Raw genomic sequence first — 16,897 nt, forward strand, 5'->3', positions numbered from 1 at the left:
CATGACATCAAGCCTTTGCCTTTATCTCATCACAACAAGACTTTGCCAGAGTCTCATCACACCAAATCTTTGCCTTTATCTCATCAAATCAAGACTTTGCCAGTCTCATCACACCAAGCCTTCGTCTTTGTCTCATCACTCCAAGCCTTCGCCTTTGTCTCATGACATCAAGCCTTTGCCTTTATCTCATCACATCAAGACTTTGCCAGTCTCATCACACCAAGCCTTCGCCTTTGTCTCATCACACCAAGCCTTCGCCTTTATCTCATCTCATCAAGACTTTGCCAGTCTCTTCACACCAAGCCTTCGTCTTTGTCTCATCACACCAAGCCTTCGCCTTTATCTCATCTCATCAAGACTTTGCCAGAGTCTCATCACACCAAGCCTTCGCCTTTGTCTCATCACACCAAGCCTTCGCCTTTGTCTCATCACACCAAGCCTTCGCCTTTGTCTCATCACACCAAGCCTTCGCCTTTGTCTCATCACACCAAGCCTTCCCCTTTGTCTCATCACACCAAGCCTTCGCCTTTATCTCATCTCATCAAGACTTTGCCAGAGTCTCATCACACCAAGCCTTCGCCTTTGTCTCATCACACCAAGCCTTTGCCTTTATCTAATCACATCAAGACTTTGCCAGTCTCATCACACCAAGCCTTCGCCTCATCACACCAAGCCTTTGCCTCATCACACCAAGCCTTTGCCTTTGTCTCATCACATCAAGCCTTTGCCTTATCGCACCAAGCCTTTGCCTGAGTCCCATCATCCGAAGCCTTCGCCTGAGTCCCATCATCCCAAGCCTTCGCCTTAGTCCCATCACCACAAACCTTTGCCCAAGTCCCATCATCCTGATACTAGTCCATCATGCGTTCCCTGCGTCCTAGTGTATTTATCATGTCGACACATCCATTACCCCTACCTGTGTGGGGTAATGGAGGTCCTACCCATCACGCAGGATCTTGCGTGTTGCCTATCATTCACGTTCTCGCGTATTGCCCATAAACGAGCCCCTCGCCTGTAGCCCATCACCCTGCCTCTAGTCTCTAGACATCTCCCAGGCCTTAGCCTGTAGCCCATCACCCTGACTCTAGCCTCCAGCATATCACAAAGGCCTTAACCTATAGCCCATCACCCTGCCTCTAGACATCATCCAGGCCTTAGCCTGTAGCCCATCACCCTGACTCTAGCCTCTAGAACATTATCCAGGCCTTAGCCTGTAGCCCATCACCCTGACTAGCCTCTAGGACATCATCCAGGCCTTAGCCTGGAGCCCATCACCCTGCCTCTAGTCTCTATACATCATCTAGCCCTTAGCCTGTAGCCCATCACCCTGACTAGCCTCTAGGACATCATCCAGGCCTTAGCCTGTAGCCCATCACCCTGACTCTAGCCTCTAGAACATTATCCAGGCCTTAGCCTGTAGCCCATCACCCTGACTAGCCTCTAGGACATCATCCAGGCCTTAGCCTGTAGCCCATCACCCTGACTCTAGCCTCCAGCATATCACAAAGACCTTAACCTATAGCCCATCACCCTGCCTCTAGACATCATCCAGGCCTTAGCCTGTAGCCCATCACCCTGTCTCTAGCCTCTAGAACATTATCCAGGCCTTAGCCTGTAGCCCATCACCCTAACTAGCCTCTAGGACATCATCCAGGCGTTAGCCTGTAGCCCATCACCCTGACTCTAGACATCATCCAGGCCTTAGCCTGTAGCCCATCACCCTGACTATCCTCTAGGACATCATCCTGGTCTTAGCCTGTAGCCCATGACCCTGCCTCTAGTCTCTATACATCATCTAGGCCTTAGCCTGTAGCCCAACACCCTGCCTCTAGAACATCATCCAGGCCTCAGCCTGTAGCCCATCACCCTGACTAGCTTCTTGGACATCTTCCAGGCTTTAGCCTGTAGCCCATCACCCTGCCTCTAGTCTCTAGACATCATTTAGGCCTTAGCCCATCACCCTGCCTCTAGTCTCTAGACATCATTTAGGCCTTAGCCCATCACCCTGCCTTAGGTCTCTAGACATCAGCTAGGCCTTAGCCTGTAGCCCATCACCCTGACTCTAGCCTCCAGCCTATCATCCAGGCCTTAACCAGTAGCCCATCACCCTGACTAGCCTCTAGGACATCATCCAGGCCTTAGCCTGTAGCCCATCACCCTGACTCTAGCCTCTAGATCATCCAGACCTTAGCCTGTAGCCCATCACCCTGCCTCTAGTCTCTAGACATCATCCAGGCCTTAGCCTGTAGCCCATCACCCTGACTAGCCTCTTGGACATCATCCAGGCCTTAGCCTGTAGCCCATCACCCTGCCTATAGAACATCATCCAGGCCTTAGCCTGTAGCCCATCACCCTCACTAGCTTCTTGGACATCATCCAGGCTTTAGCCTGTAGCCCATCACCCTGCCTATAGAACATCATTCAGGCCTTAGCCTGTAGCCCATCATCCTGCCTATAGAACATCATCCAGGCCTTAGCCTGTAGCCCATCACCCTCACTAGCTTCTTTGACATCATCCAGGCTTTAGCCTGTAGCCCATCACCCTGCCTCTAGTCTCTAGACATCATCCAGGCCTTAGCCTGGAGCCCATCACCCTGCCTCTAGTCTCTATACATCATCTAGTCCTTAACCTGTAGCCCATCACCCTCCCTCTAGAACATCATTCAGGCCTTAGCCTGGAGCCCATCACCCTGCCTCTAATCTCTAGACATCATCCAGGCCTTAGCCTGTAGCCCATCACCCTCACTAGCTTCTTGGACATCATCCAGGCCTTAGCCTGTAGCCCATCACCCTGCCTATAGAACATCATCCAGGCCTTAGCCTGTAGCCCATCACCCTGCCTATAGAACATCATCCAGGCCTTAGCCTGTAGCCCATCACCCTCACTAGCTTCTTGGACATCATCCAGGCCTTAGCCTGTAGCCCATCACCCTGCCTAAAGAACATCATCCAGGCCTTAGCCTGTAGCCCATCACCCTCACTAGCTTCTTGGACATCATCCAGGCCTTAGCCTGTAGCCCATCACCCTGCCTATAGAACATCATCCAGGCCTTAGCCTGTAGCCCATCACCCTGATTATAGATCATCCAGGCCTTAGCCTGTAGCCCATCAACCTGCCTATAGAACATCATCCAGGCCTTAGCCTGTAGCCCATCACCCTGCCTATAGAACATCATTCAGGCCTTAGCCTGGAGCCCATCACCCTGCCTCTAGTCTCTATACATCATCTAGTCCTTAACCTGTAGCCCATCACCCTCCCTCTAGAACATCATTCAGGCCTTAGCCTGGAGCCCATCACCCTGCCTCTAATCTCTAGACATCATCCAGGCCTTAGCCTGTAGCCCATCACCCTCACTAGCTTCTTGGACATCATCCAGGCCTTAGCCTGTAGCCCATCACCCTGCCTATAGAACATCATCCAGGCCTTAGCCTGTAGCCCATCACCCTGCCTATAGAACATCATCCAGGCCTTAGCCTGTAGCCCATCACCCTCACTAGCTTCTTGGACATCATCCAGGCCTTAGCCTGTAGCCCATCACCCTGCCTAAAGAACATCATCCAGGCCTTAGCCTGTAGCCCATCACCCTCACTAGCTTCTTGGACATCATCCAGGCCTTAGCCTGTAGCCCATCACCCTGCCTATAGAACATCATCCAGGCCTTAGCCTGTAGCCCATCACCCTGATTATAGATCATCCAGGCCTTAGCCTGTAGCCCATCAACCTGCCTATAGAACATCATCCAGGCCTTAGCCTGTAGCCCATCACCCTGCCTATAGAACATCATTCAGGCCTTAGCCTGGAGCCCATCACCCTGCCTCTAGTCTCTATACATCATCTAGTCCTTAACCTGTAGCCCATCACCCTCCCTCTAGAACATCATCCAGGCCTTAGCCTGGAGCCCATCACCCTCACTAGCTTCTTGGACATCATCCAGGCCTTAGCCTGGAGCCCATCACCCTGCCTCTAGTCTCTATACATCATCTAGTCCTTAACCTGTTGCCCATCACCCTCCCTCTAGAACATCATCCAGGCCTTAGCCTGGAGCCCATCACCCTCACTAGCTTCTTGGACATCATCCAGGCTTTAGCCTGTAGCCCATCACCCTGCCTATAGAACATCATCCAGGCCTTAGCCTGTAGCCCATAACCCTGCCTCTAGTCTCTAGACATCATCCAGGCCTTAGCCTGGAGCCCATCACCCTGCCTCTAGTCTCTATACATCATCTAGTCCTTAACCTGTAGCCCATCACCCTGCCTCTAGTCTCTATACATCATCTAGTCCTTAACCTGTAGCCCATCACCCTGCCTGTAGAACATCATCCAGGCCTTAGCCTGGAGCCCATCACCCTGCCTCTAATCTCTAGACATCATCCAGGCCTTAGCCTGTAGCCCATCACCCTGACTCCAGCCTCTAGGATATCATCCAGGCCTTAGCCTGTAGCCTATCACCCTGACTAGCCTCTTGGATATCATTCAGGCCTTAGCCTTTAGCCCATCACACAGTGCCTATCCTATTACCCAGGTCCAGGCCCATCAACTCTAACCATCGCCTGTTGCGAATGACAAAGGACCTTGCCTCTAGTCTACCATCTCTGAAGCACTAACTCCTAGTTGAACACCCAGGCCCTTACCTCTTAGTCTATCATTCAGACACCCCGATTGTGGCCCATCACGGAGCTAAGATCGATTCTAAGCTTTTGAATATTTTGTCCTAAATGCGGTGCTAGTTATAAGGTTCAGTGGGATATTTAGGTTTACTAGGTCAAGGAAAATGAGGTTAGATGAGCAATATCACATCGGGCAGACTCATAAGAGGAGCCTCATCGGACAAAGTCTCACCAGGGAAAAGGAAGGTAATTTTAGGTTAACTAGGTTGTAGGATAGTTAGGTTTGATAAGAATAATATCCCGTCGGGCAGACTCATAAGAGGAGCCTCACTGGATATATGTTAGAAGACATTTGGTAAGAATAGCATCCGCTTGGGACAAGAAACATTCTTGGCAAGCCCTCACTCCTAGTCCATTACCCAAAACCGCCTAGGTTCTTAATTCTAGTCCATCACCCAGGTCCCTCGGTTGTTGTCTATCACGAAGGTCCCTAGCTTCTTGTCTTATTACCTTGGTTCTCACTTCTAGTCCATCACCCAGGACTTCGCATGAAGCATATTATCCATGCCATTGACATGGATAATATGCAACTTCCAGTCGTTTGCTTCTCGATGATCATCCAGCCCCCCGCTTATAGTCCATCATAACGCACTCGACTCCAGCCCATTACCTAGACTCTCTACCGTGGCCTACCATACAGGTCTTTCACAGTGACTTAACACCCAGGCCCTCGCCCGTGACCAATTTCCTAGACCTTCACCCAGGCCCCCCGCCGAGATCATGTGGCCCATAATCTAGGCCCTCACATGTGGCCTATAAACCTAGGCCATATTCCCACCCAGGGCCTCGCCTGTTGCCCATCACCCAGACCCTCGCATCTAACCCATCACCCAGACTAGCCTATTGGACATCATTCAGGCCCTTGCCTGTAGCCCATCATCTAGATCCTTGATCATTCTCCATCACGAAGGCCCTCAACTGTGGCCTATCGCCTAGACCCCTAGCCTTTGACGCCATCACGCAGGCCCTTGCGTGTTGCCTATCGTTCACGTTCTCACGTGAATGCCTATAAACGAGCCCCTCACCTATAACCTCGCCTGTGGCCCACCACAGAGACCATTGCGTGCAGCCCATCACCGATACACCCTCGCCCGTTACCGTAGCTCTCACCTAAGGCCCATCACAAACCCTCGCCTAAAGTCCATCATCCAATGTCATCGCTTGTGGCTCATCACCCAGGCTCTTTCATTTAGCACATCACAAAGGTTTTCGCCTCTAAACCATCAAAAACTTACTCGCCTCTCGCTCAGACCTCAGTCTATCATCCAGACCCCCTTGCCTCAGTCCATCATCCAGATTCCTTGCCTATGACCACCAATAAAGGCATTCACATCTAACCCATCACTCAAGACTCCTCGACCCTCGACTACGGCCAACAAATATTTCTACTTCGGCCGAGAATCGAACCCGGACCCTTAGAACTACGACCCCCGAGCGCTGTCCACTCAGCCGCGAGGTCCCGTGGCCGAGGTACATCACTCAGGACCTTTGCCTGAATGCTCTTCTCCCTCGCCCATCCTTGTGGCCCACCACCATTTAGCCTGAAGACCAACATCCAGATCCTAGCCTGTGGATCATCGACAAGGCCCGAGGAACCATTAACAAAGTCCTCGCCTAATAGCCCTTTGTCCAGACCCTCGCCTATAGCCTTTTGTCCAAGGCCTCGCCTATAGCCCATCGTCAAGGCCTCGCCTGTAGCATATCGTCAAGGCCCTCACCTGTAGCCCATCATCCAGGCCCCTCACCTATAGCCCATCGTGCAGGCCCTCACATGAAGCCCATCGCCCAGGCCCTCGCCTATGGCCTATCGTCCAAGTTCTCGCCTACAGCCCATCGCAGAGACCCTCGCCTGTAGCCCATCACCCAAACTCTAGCCTCTAGGACATCATCCAGGACTTTGCCATTTACCTTAGCCTGTGGACCATCACCATTTAGCCTATGGACTATCACCCCAGATCCTAGCCTATGGCCCTTCTTGTGGCCCATTGTCCAGACCCCTCGCCTATAGCCCATCGTTCAGACCCCTCGCCTATAGCCCATCGTCCAGACCCCTCGCCTGTAGCCCATCGTCCAGGCCCTTGCCAATAGCCCATTACCCAGACACTCGCCTATAACCCATCGTCCAGACTCGCCTGTAGCCCATTGGCCAGACCCTCGCCTGTAGCCCATCGTCCAGACCCCTCGCCTGTAAACCATAAGTCCAGACCCTCGCCTATAGCCCATCATCCAGACTCGCCTGTAGCCTATCCTCCAGGCCCTAGCCTCTGGCCCATCACCCACACTTGCTTCATCTATAACTCGGCCCCTCGCCTCAGACCCCATCAGCCAGTCCCTATCACCCAGGCATCCACATCAGACCCCATCAGCCAGTCCCTATCACCCAGGCATCCGCATCAGACCCCATCAGCTAGTCCCTATCACCCAGGCATCCGCATCAGACCCCATCAGCCAGTCCCTATCACCCAGTCATCCGCATCAGACCCCATCAACCAATCCCTTACCTGTGGCCCCATCCCATCACCTAATGCCCTCGCAAGTAATGCATAACCCATTCCCTCGCCTCTTTTTCCATCATTGTAGACACTAGTGTCTAAACCATCGTCTAGTCCCTAACATCTATTCTATTACCCATTTCCTCGTATCTAGGCCATCACAGGGAGCCTTTAATAAATTTGATTAAATTAAGTCAAGATGGCTCTATTTAGGTTTGGTTTAGTATAATAAACTTAAATTTTCTAAGTTTCTAATTTGTTTTGTAGTAAATTCTGAAAATCAATCCATCATTAAACAGCTATGTTTCTTTCATTAGCTATCAAAACGTGGCTCTTGACCTCCTCACAGAATCTTTGCAACACTATACTATATCTGAATAAAATACTAAATATTGAATAATTAAATCCTTCAACATGGAAAATTAATATCCAAAGAAATATTTAATAATTAAATCCTTAATCATGGAAAATTAATATCCAATTTCCCATTTTCATGGGATTAGGTACTTTGCAAAGAGGTTCACAATGCCTCTTCCTATTTTCATTGAATGTTGCAGGGAGCAAGCTGCATGTGGGGCTTCTTTTAACATTGTTGGAGTTGCCAGATTGAGAAACTAATAACAAACCCTAGTTTTACAATATTAATTTCACCATATCCGGGACTATATCACTGATAATTCATCTTTAGCGTTTACTAATTTACTTTTCAAATTTGTAATTAAATACTGTGCAATACTTACACTAAAATATTGCAGTCGGCTGAATTTTCTTCCTCGAATGACATAGGTTAAACTGGTAGTGCCCTCGCTTTAAGTCCTCCACGGCTGCGAGTAGACTTAAATTTCAGCATTGAAGACTGCATCTGCAAAATATATGCTTTTAAATATTTTAATACATTGATGTGATTAATGCGTCATAATACTGTGACTTCAACAATTAAATACAATGCTCACAAAACGAAAATGAAAACAGTTGACATGTCTATGGTAATGACCGAAGATGGTATGAAAACCTCAAACTCTAGAAATTCAACGCAGGAAATTCAATGCAGGAGCTTACTGGTTTTTAAGTCATTGACTATTTGAAAAACGTAAATAACAATGATTTTACTAACCACTTTAGTTAAGTAATTATAGTGATTAATGTCACAAGAAAGTTATTAAAAGAATACTTAAATTTCATATGCATATACTACTTTGCTTAAAAATTTTACAATTTAATAATACAAATCAATATAGGTCTACCTACTATGGAGGACATAATTAAGTTAAACTGGTACGGTTAGCTCTATATGTCCGTCCTTAACCCTCTGCATCTCTTCCATTAAGTGTCCAAGATCCAGCTATATCTCTTCCATTAATTGTCCAAGATCCAGCTACATCTCTTTCATTAATTGTCCAAGATCCAGCTACATCTCTTCCATTAACTGTCCAAAATGTGGGTTTTGACCTCTCCGCAATCTTAGCTGGTGTCTTTGTCTACCTCACTAAATACTATCACATGTTCTTAATTATAGAAAATTTGTATCTAAATTCCCCATTTACATGAGATTTAATATTTAGCCAAGAGGTTCTCAATGTTTGTATCTAAATTTCCCATTTTCATAGGATTTAATATTTAGCCAAGAGGTTCTCAATGTTTGTATCTAAATTTCCCATTTTCATAGGATTTAATATTTAGCCAAGAGGTTCTCAATGCCTCTTCCTATTTTCATTCAATGTTGCGGGGAGCAGGCTGCATATAAGGCTTTCTGTAACATTGTGGGGTTGCCATATTGAGAAACCAATAACAAACACTAGTTTTACCATGTTAATTTATATCACTATAAGTTGTCTTTTGCTTCAACTAAAATTACTGTTCAAGCTTTTTAATTAAATATTGTGCAATACTTACACTAAAACATTACAGCCGGCTGAATTCTCTTTCTCGAATGACAAATGTTAAGCAGGTAGTGTCCTCGCTTGAAGTCCTCCACGGCTGCGAGTAGACTTGAATTTCAGCAATGAAGACAATGCAACTGCAAACTATTTGCTTTATTAAATATTGTAATAAATTGACTCATCATGATGGTTAATTGATTGACTCATCATGATGGATGGATTAATGGTTAACTCATCGTCATAATACTGTGGCTTCCACAATTAAATACAACGCTCCCAAATCGAAAATATGAACAGTTGACATATGTCTGCTATGGTAATGACCGAAGATCGTCTGAAACCATCATTAACGCGTAACAAATCCAATGTAAGAACTTACTGGTTCTAAAGTCATTCACTGTATTTGAAAAAACGTAAATGACTAAATATTTTTACTTAGTAATTTTGTTCATGTTATTATTAGTAATGCTCATCACAAGCAAGTTAATAAAATATTTAATACACTTAAATATCATATGCATATATTTTGATAACAAAATTTACACTTTATTGAATAAGATAAACTAAAGGACGCCTACCTATTATGTAGATTGTAGACCATAATGATGTTAACTGAACCAGTTAGCCCTCTAGAGTCCATCTGGATACTGGACTGGTATACCAACATGGGCGAGGCTGTCTATGTAGTCATTCATCCAGTTACTGACCGGACCAAATGCTGCTCAATATAAGTGACCAAATGAAACATACAACATCCACTGTGTCACACCAATAAATGTGTATATAACTCATAAATGATACACATTTCAATGAAAAATAATGCAAACACGACTAAACTGAAACGTTCTAAAAATTATGACGGTCATATAATAATAAAATTATTAGATACAATTATTAGATTGTACAATGTACATTAGATTATAGATACAATAAAGAAATCAATAAAGAAATTATTCGAGTACAAGAAAGCAATCCAGTAACAAAATTATAAATCTGTAATTTAAACATTTAAATGATTAAGCTGAAAGAAAACTAGTATAAATACATAATTTTAAATTAACAAACTGTATTGAGCAGAAAAACAATTCAACATGCATTAAGCTACAGGTAATAATACAAAAATTAATATGATTAACGGGCAAAAATTAATACAAAGCAATAAAACAAAATAAATTATGCTGAAAGGCAGACAATTATGAAAGGAAAAACATTAAAAGTTGTGGGAGGAAAAAATTAGTAGCTGAAAGTAAAAAAAAAATTAATATGCTGAAAAGATAATCATTTAAATTCTGTAAATTCTGAAAGATAAAAAATGGTATGCTGGAAGGGAGAAATTTTTATTCTGCAGGGAAAAAATTAATATGGTGTTAGAACAATTTAGCATTAATTAGGCCAAGGTAATAATACAAAAATTAATACGCTTAACGGGCAAATAATATAAATAATGCTAGGCAATAGAACAAAATCAATTATGCTGAAAAGTAAGACATTTAGCATGTTGAAAGGAAAAACATTTAAGTTGTGGAAGGAAAAAAAATTAGTAGCTGAAAGTACAAAAAATATAATTAATATGGTGAAAAGAAAATCATTTAAATTCTGTAAAGAAAAATTTTTTTATGCTGGAAGGGAAAAATTAGTATTCTGCAGGAAAAAAATTAATATGGTGTTAGGGAAAAAGCATACTATAAAAAATTATCCTGTACAAAAAATATAACATCCTATACGGAAAGGAATCACAAAATTCGGTAATAGTAATGAAAACTATTACAAAACATTATTAACCTGTAGGGGAAATCTATTGATAAATGATTAGACTACATGGAAAGCATGTGCATAAATATTTAGGTTATACACAAAGCAATTGAAAAAATAAATAGGTTACATGCAAACCATTATAAAAATACAGGTGATTAGGTTATACGGATATAATTATAAGGGAAATAAGCTGTAAACAAAAATAACAATTATTAGCATTTTAATAAAACAATTAAAGTGCATAAAAAATAATTTTGAAATGGTTAAACTGCTAGAAACAAATCTAGCCTCTATGGACACCAGAAGGGACATGGGATCCCAATCATGGATACTGGGGAGGATAATCGCCATGACTAATTTGGAGGTAATTGTAGCCCCAAAAGTAACCTGGAGGTGAAGAGGTGCTCCATCGGTAGTCGAAGAGGAAAATAAACTTCCAAGGCTAGTAGAGTTGAAGAAGCTCCGAAGCTTGCAGTGAAGTACCCTGCTGTGGTGAAATGGAGCAAACAAGGTTTGCTGCAGAATGAAGACTAGCCAGGGGAAGAGGACCCCCCCCCCTCCTCCCTGGCTAGCAGGGAATGGAGTCCCGCCAGGGTTAAGTACAACCATTAAGGCTGCCCAAGGCCAAGAGGGCCCCAAGGGCTATCCTGGAGTAGGTTAACACTCAACCCCACCAAGGCTAGCCTAGGGAGGAGAGTACCTCCTTCCCCCTGGCTAGCAGCGATTGGTGTTCCGCCGGGGTCAAGTACAACCATTAAGGCTGCCCAAGGCCAAGAGGGCCCCAAGGGCTATCCTGGAGTAGGTTAACACTCAACCCCACCAAGGCTAGCCTAGGGAGGAGAGTACCTCCTTCCCCCTGGCTAGCAGCGATTGGTGTTCCGCCGGGGTCAAGTACAACCATTAAGGCTGCCCAAGGCCAAGAGGGCCCCAAGAGCTATCCTGGAGTAGGTTAACACTCAACCCCACCAAGGCTAGCCTAGGGAGGAGAGTACCTCCTTCCCCCTGGCTAGCAGCGATTGGTGTTCCGCCGGGGTCAAGTACAACCATTAAGGCTGCCCAAGGCCAAGATCGAGGGCCCCAAGAGCTATCCTGGAGTTGGATAACACCCACCCCCACCAAGGCTATCCTAGGAGGTGAGAACAGCCAAGTCCCCTACCAGGAACAGCCTGACCAAAGAATGGGAATGAAGTTGCCCAAAATATAAATTTAAAAGCCTACCTGAGAGAAACATCCGTCAAGTCTTAAAAACAATATCTAGAAGCAGCATATCTTGCAGAGTTCGACCACCTCTTGTTGAGTTCGCTCACGTCTTTCACGGCTCAAGCAAGTCAGAAGAGTAAGCATTCTAGAAATAAATAAATATTCTGTATATATACAATACTGTATATCCATTAAGAAAAAAGAAAGAAAAAGAGAAGACAGAAGAGAAAAAGGGAGAGGAGAGGAGAGGACACGAGAGATGAGTAAGGAGAAAGAGGAGAGGAATGAGAGGAGAGTAAGGAGGAGAAAGAGAGGGATGAGAGGAGAGTAAGGAGGAGAAAGAGAGGGATGAGAGGAGAGTAAGGAGGAGAAAGAGAGGGATGAGAGGAGAGTAAGGAGAAAGAGGGATGAGGAAAGGGAAAGGGGAAAGAGGAGAGGAAATAAGAGGGATGAGAAATTATTATTAACATCTTTACTGACAAAATTGAATTAAAATTTTGCCGAATCTGCGTAATTGAATTAGGCCTTATTAGAGTGAGGATGATGCTGGTATTCATTGTCACACAGGACAGAGAATCATACACTAGACAATAAAACTGAAGGCTGAAGCACATATATATCAGTTATAATCAACTACATTAAATTATACATGTTTCAATTTACAAATTTCTAATGCGCACTGACACACAAGGGCAGGGATAAAATTTATGAGATGAATAAAAAATAGAAAAGAGGAAATAAGATAAAGAAGTTATGAGATAAAGGAGAGGAAGGAGTAGAGTGGGGACAAAGAAGAGGAGATGAAAGATAGGGAGTGGATATAGGAGGCAAGAGGATAAAGTAGAAAAATTGAAAGGAGAGTAAAGGGGAGAAATAGAGGAGAGGACTGAGAGAAGAGGGAGGACAGAAATTAATAGATAACAGAGAAAAGAGGGTAAGGAGGAGACGAGAAGAGGAAAATGGGTGATGGTACGGACACAATAAGAGGAAAAAGGTCGACAAAAAGAGATACGAGAACGGAAGATGAGAGCTGAGAAATATTAGAGGAAAGAGGGAGAGGATAAGACTTGAAGAGAAAAGAGGGAGAGGAGAGGAGAAACTAGGGACCGGAAGAGGTGGGGCGAGAAAAGATGCGAGAAGTGAGATATGAGTTGAGAGAGATGAGATGAGAGAAAATGAGAAGAGAAAAATGAGGGAGGGGAAAGCGAGTGAGGGAAAGGAAAGGATGGGAGAAGAGACGAGTGAGATATGAGTGGAGAGAGTAAAAGAGGATTGAGCTATGAATGGAGAGGAAAGGAGAAGATTGGAGAAAGGAGAATAGCCAGAGAGGAGTGAAAGACGAATGAAAAGAGTGAAATGAGAGGAATGGGGAGAACGGAAAGGACGGGAGGAGAAGAGTGACATGAGGTGAGAAAGAACTGAAAGATATGAATAGGGAGAAGAGGAAAGGAAAGAAGGAGCAAAGGAGAAAGAAAGGAAGAATGAAGAAAGGAGAACGAGGGAGGAGATGAAGGTGAGAGAAAGGACGGGAGACGTGAATGTGGAGTAAAGATAAAGGAGAGGAGACGAATGAGAGATGAATGGAGAGAGGATAGAAGAGACGGGAGAAGGAAATAAGTAAGAGTGGAAAGGAGTGGCAAGGAGAAAAGAGTAAAAGGGAGGCAAAAAAGGAGTAAGAGAAAAGAGGAAAGGAGAGGGAGGAAAAAAGGAGGGCAGAAATAACCAGAGGGAGGATATAGGAGGAAAGCAGAGGAGTGAGAAGAGGGAGGAGAAAGGAATGAAGGGGAGACGAGAGGAGTGACAAAAGAGAATGAAGGGAGAATAGAGTAAGGTGGAGAGATATGAATAGGGAAAGAAGGAAAGGAAAGAGGGAGCAAAGAAAAAGGGAGGGAAAAGAGGAAGAGGGAAGAGAAGAAAGGAGAGGGAGAAAGAGGAAGAGAGAAAGGACAGGAGAGGAAACACAAAGGAATGGAGTGAAGAGATTGGGAGAAGAGAGGGGAAGTGGTGATTGAGAGAAGAGAAGAGATGTAGGAGGGGAGAGGAAGAGGGTAGAAAAGAGGACAGGAGAGAGAAGGGAGAGGAGATGGAAGAGAAGTGAAGAATAGAGAAGACAGGGAAGAGAGGAAAAAGTGCAAAAGCGTGGCACGTTACATATTGAAGTCATGTATATATATATATGAGAAGGCACATTACTGAAGTCACATGTATATGAGAAGGCACGTTACTTAAATCACATATATGACAAGGCACATTACTGAAGTCACATATATATGAGAAGGCACGTTACTTAAGTCACATGACAAGGCACGTTACCTAAGTCACATGACAAGGCACGTTACCTAAGTCACATGACAAGGCACGTTACTTAAGTCACATGACAAGGCACGTTACTTAAGTCACATGACAAGGCACGTTACTTAAGTCACATGACAAGGCACGTTACTTAAGTCACATGACAAGGCACGTTACTTAAGTCACATATATGAGAAAACGCATTACTTAAGTCACATGTATGAGAAAGCACGTTACTGAAGTCACATGTATATGAGAAGGCACGTTACTTAGGTCAAATGTATGAGAAGGCACGTTACTGAAGTCACATGTATGAGAAGGCACGTTACTTAAGTCACGTGTATATGAGAAGGCACGTTACTCAAGTCATATATATATATTATATAAATATATATATTATATATAATATATATAATACATATATTATATATTATATAATATAAATATATATATATATAAATATATTATATATATGACAAGGTACGTTACTGAAGTCACATGTATAAGAGAAGGCACATTACTGAAATCACATGTATGAGAAGGCACGTTACTGAAATCACATTTATGAGAGGGCACGTTACTTAAGTCACATATATGACATGGCACGTTACTGAAGTCACATGTATATGAGAAGGTAAGTTATTTAAGTCACATGTATGAGAAGGCACATTACGTAAGTCACATATGACAAGACACGCTACTGAAGTCACATGTATGAGGTCCTTCAGTCATATATGACAACGCACGTTACTGAAGTCACATGTATGAGAATACGTTACTTAAGTCACATATATGTGAGAAGGCATGTTACTGAAGTCACATGTATATGAGAAGGCACGTTACTGATGTCACATGTATGGGAAGGTACGTTACTGAAGTCTCATGTATGAGAAGGCACGTTACTGAAGTCACATGTATATGACAAGGAAAGTTACTGAAGTCAAATGTATATGACAAGGCACGTTACTGAAGTCACATGTATGAGAAGGCACGTTACTGAAGTCACATGTATGAGACGGCACGTTACTGAAGTCACATGTATATGAGAAGGCACGTTACTGAAGTCGCATGTATATGAGAAGGCACGTTACTAGTCATATATGAGAAGGCACGTTACTGGTCATGTATATGAGAAGGCACGTTACTGAAGTCACGTGTATATGGGAATGCACGTTACTTACATATGCTACTTAAATGTCAAGGCACGTTACTGAAGTCACATATATGAGAAGGCACGTTACTGGTCATGTATATGAGAAGGCACGTTACTGAAGTCACATGTATATGGGAATGCAAATTACTTACTAACATATGCTACATAATAAATGTCAAGGCACGTTACTGAAGTCACTTGTATGAGACGTTACTGAAGTCGCATATATAGATATGAGAAGTCACGTTACTTACTGAAGTCCCATGGAACGTGGATTTACCATAGTTAAATTATACAATGACAAATACATCAAATAAAATCCTGCCATAAATCACACCGGTGCGTGGAAACAAAAGTTAATGTTAGTCATCAATAGCTGATCTGGGCTGGATAGGGGAAAAGCGCCCTCACCAGAAGACCCGGTTGCTAAAATCTCCTAATTTCAAAGATTTGTATATATATCTTGGCTGTGATGCCTTTGGCTTTGCAATACTCGCTCTGAATGACCTTCTGGTAGTACTGATAGCGTTATTAATAAGTTAAATCACGACAAACCGAGAAAAAAACGTAAAAGTCCTCACCTGTGTTCGCTGCCTCGTCTTCCCCCTTCGAGAGCCCCCGGGCAAGTGAAGGATGCCGCGCGCCGACCCCTCGAGCCAACCTCCTATTGGTCGACGGCCGAAGCTCAAGTAACGCGGATGTAAGGCGTACTCTGATTGGCTATAACCAGGGCACTGGCTCCTTGCTATTGGCTGGTTTTGGATGTTCTTGGCGCGAATTTAGAGAGGGATATATTCTGCTGAAATGTGCCATTGCTATTAGATTTTCTTTTAATTTGCGGTTTATATGGATGCAGAAATCGGTAATTTACCGTATAATGTAATTATACTGTTAGGGTTGTCATCTCAAGGCAGTCAGCTTCGTCCACTGGGTATTTTTTTCACTAACAGAAATAAATTAAATAATAATGAAGAAAAATGCGGGATAGGGAACGGGGAAAAAATGGCGATAGAAGTAGGAGCCGGCTCTCACCCAAACCCTATACAAATTAACGGCCTAACCAACAAGGTTACACCGAGAGCTGGTATACCCCCATATATAAACTTGTTGGTTATCAGTAAGCTAGTGTCACGGCCTTAATAACTTTTATGCAGGTAGATGATAGACCTTAAGCCACCACCAAACCAAACCAAACCTCACCTAACCAATGCTAATCTAACCAATATATTTATTATTTTACAAGACCATCCAGTCGAGTTTTTTACAGAGACATTGATATTCGTGTACTCAGGTTTACTTGTAAGTTCAAGGCCTAAAAGTCAAGTCTAAGATACGAATTTACTTCTATATTTGCACAAGAGTTCTTATCATAATTCTAATTATTGGGTACACAAATAAGCATATTTTTTTATGTAGTTCTCATATATATAATATATAGTAAGCTAGATTTAGTATAGC

At 43.9% G+C, this 16,897-nt stretch overlaps 1 long non-coding RNA gene across 3 annotated transcripts; it reads right to left on the reverse strand.

Moving 5' to 3' along the window:
* Positions 1 to 854: 854 nt before the first annotated feature.
* Positions 855 to 16,072, reverse strand: LOC138356383 (uncharacterized). 3 transcript variants are annotated; one of them, XR_011224428.1, is made up of 5 exons: positions 16,021 to 16,072; positions 12,013 to 12,139; positions 9,618 to 9,757; positions 9,053 to 9,176; positions 855 to 8,021 (listed from the first exon to the last, which is right to left on the reverse strand). It is a non-coding gene; the product is annotated as an uncharacterized lncRNA (long non-coding RNA). The 3 variants fall into 3 exon arrangements; XR_011224429.1 differs by having other exon boundaries at positions 9,053 to 9,136; positions 9,618 to 12,139; XR_011224427.1 differs by having other exon boundaries at positions 9,618 to 12,139.
* Between the last annotated feature and the right edge of the window lie 825 nt (positions 16,073 to 16,897).

Source organism: Procambarus clarkii, chromosome 72 (assembly GCF_040958095.1).
Source record: "Procambarus clarkii isolate CNS0578487 chromosome 72, FALCON_Pclarkii_2.0, whole genome shotgun sequence".
Lineage (NCBI taxonomy): Eukaryota > Metazoa > Arthropoda > Malacostraca > Decapoda > Cambaridae > Procambarus > Procambarus clarkii.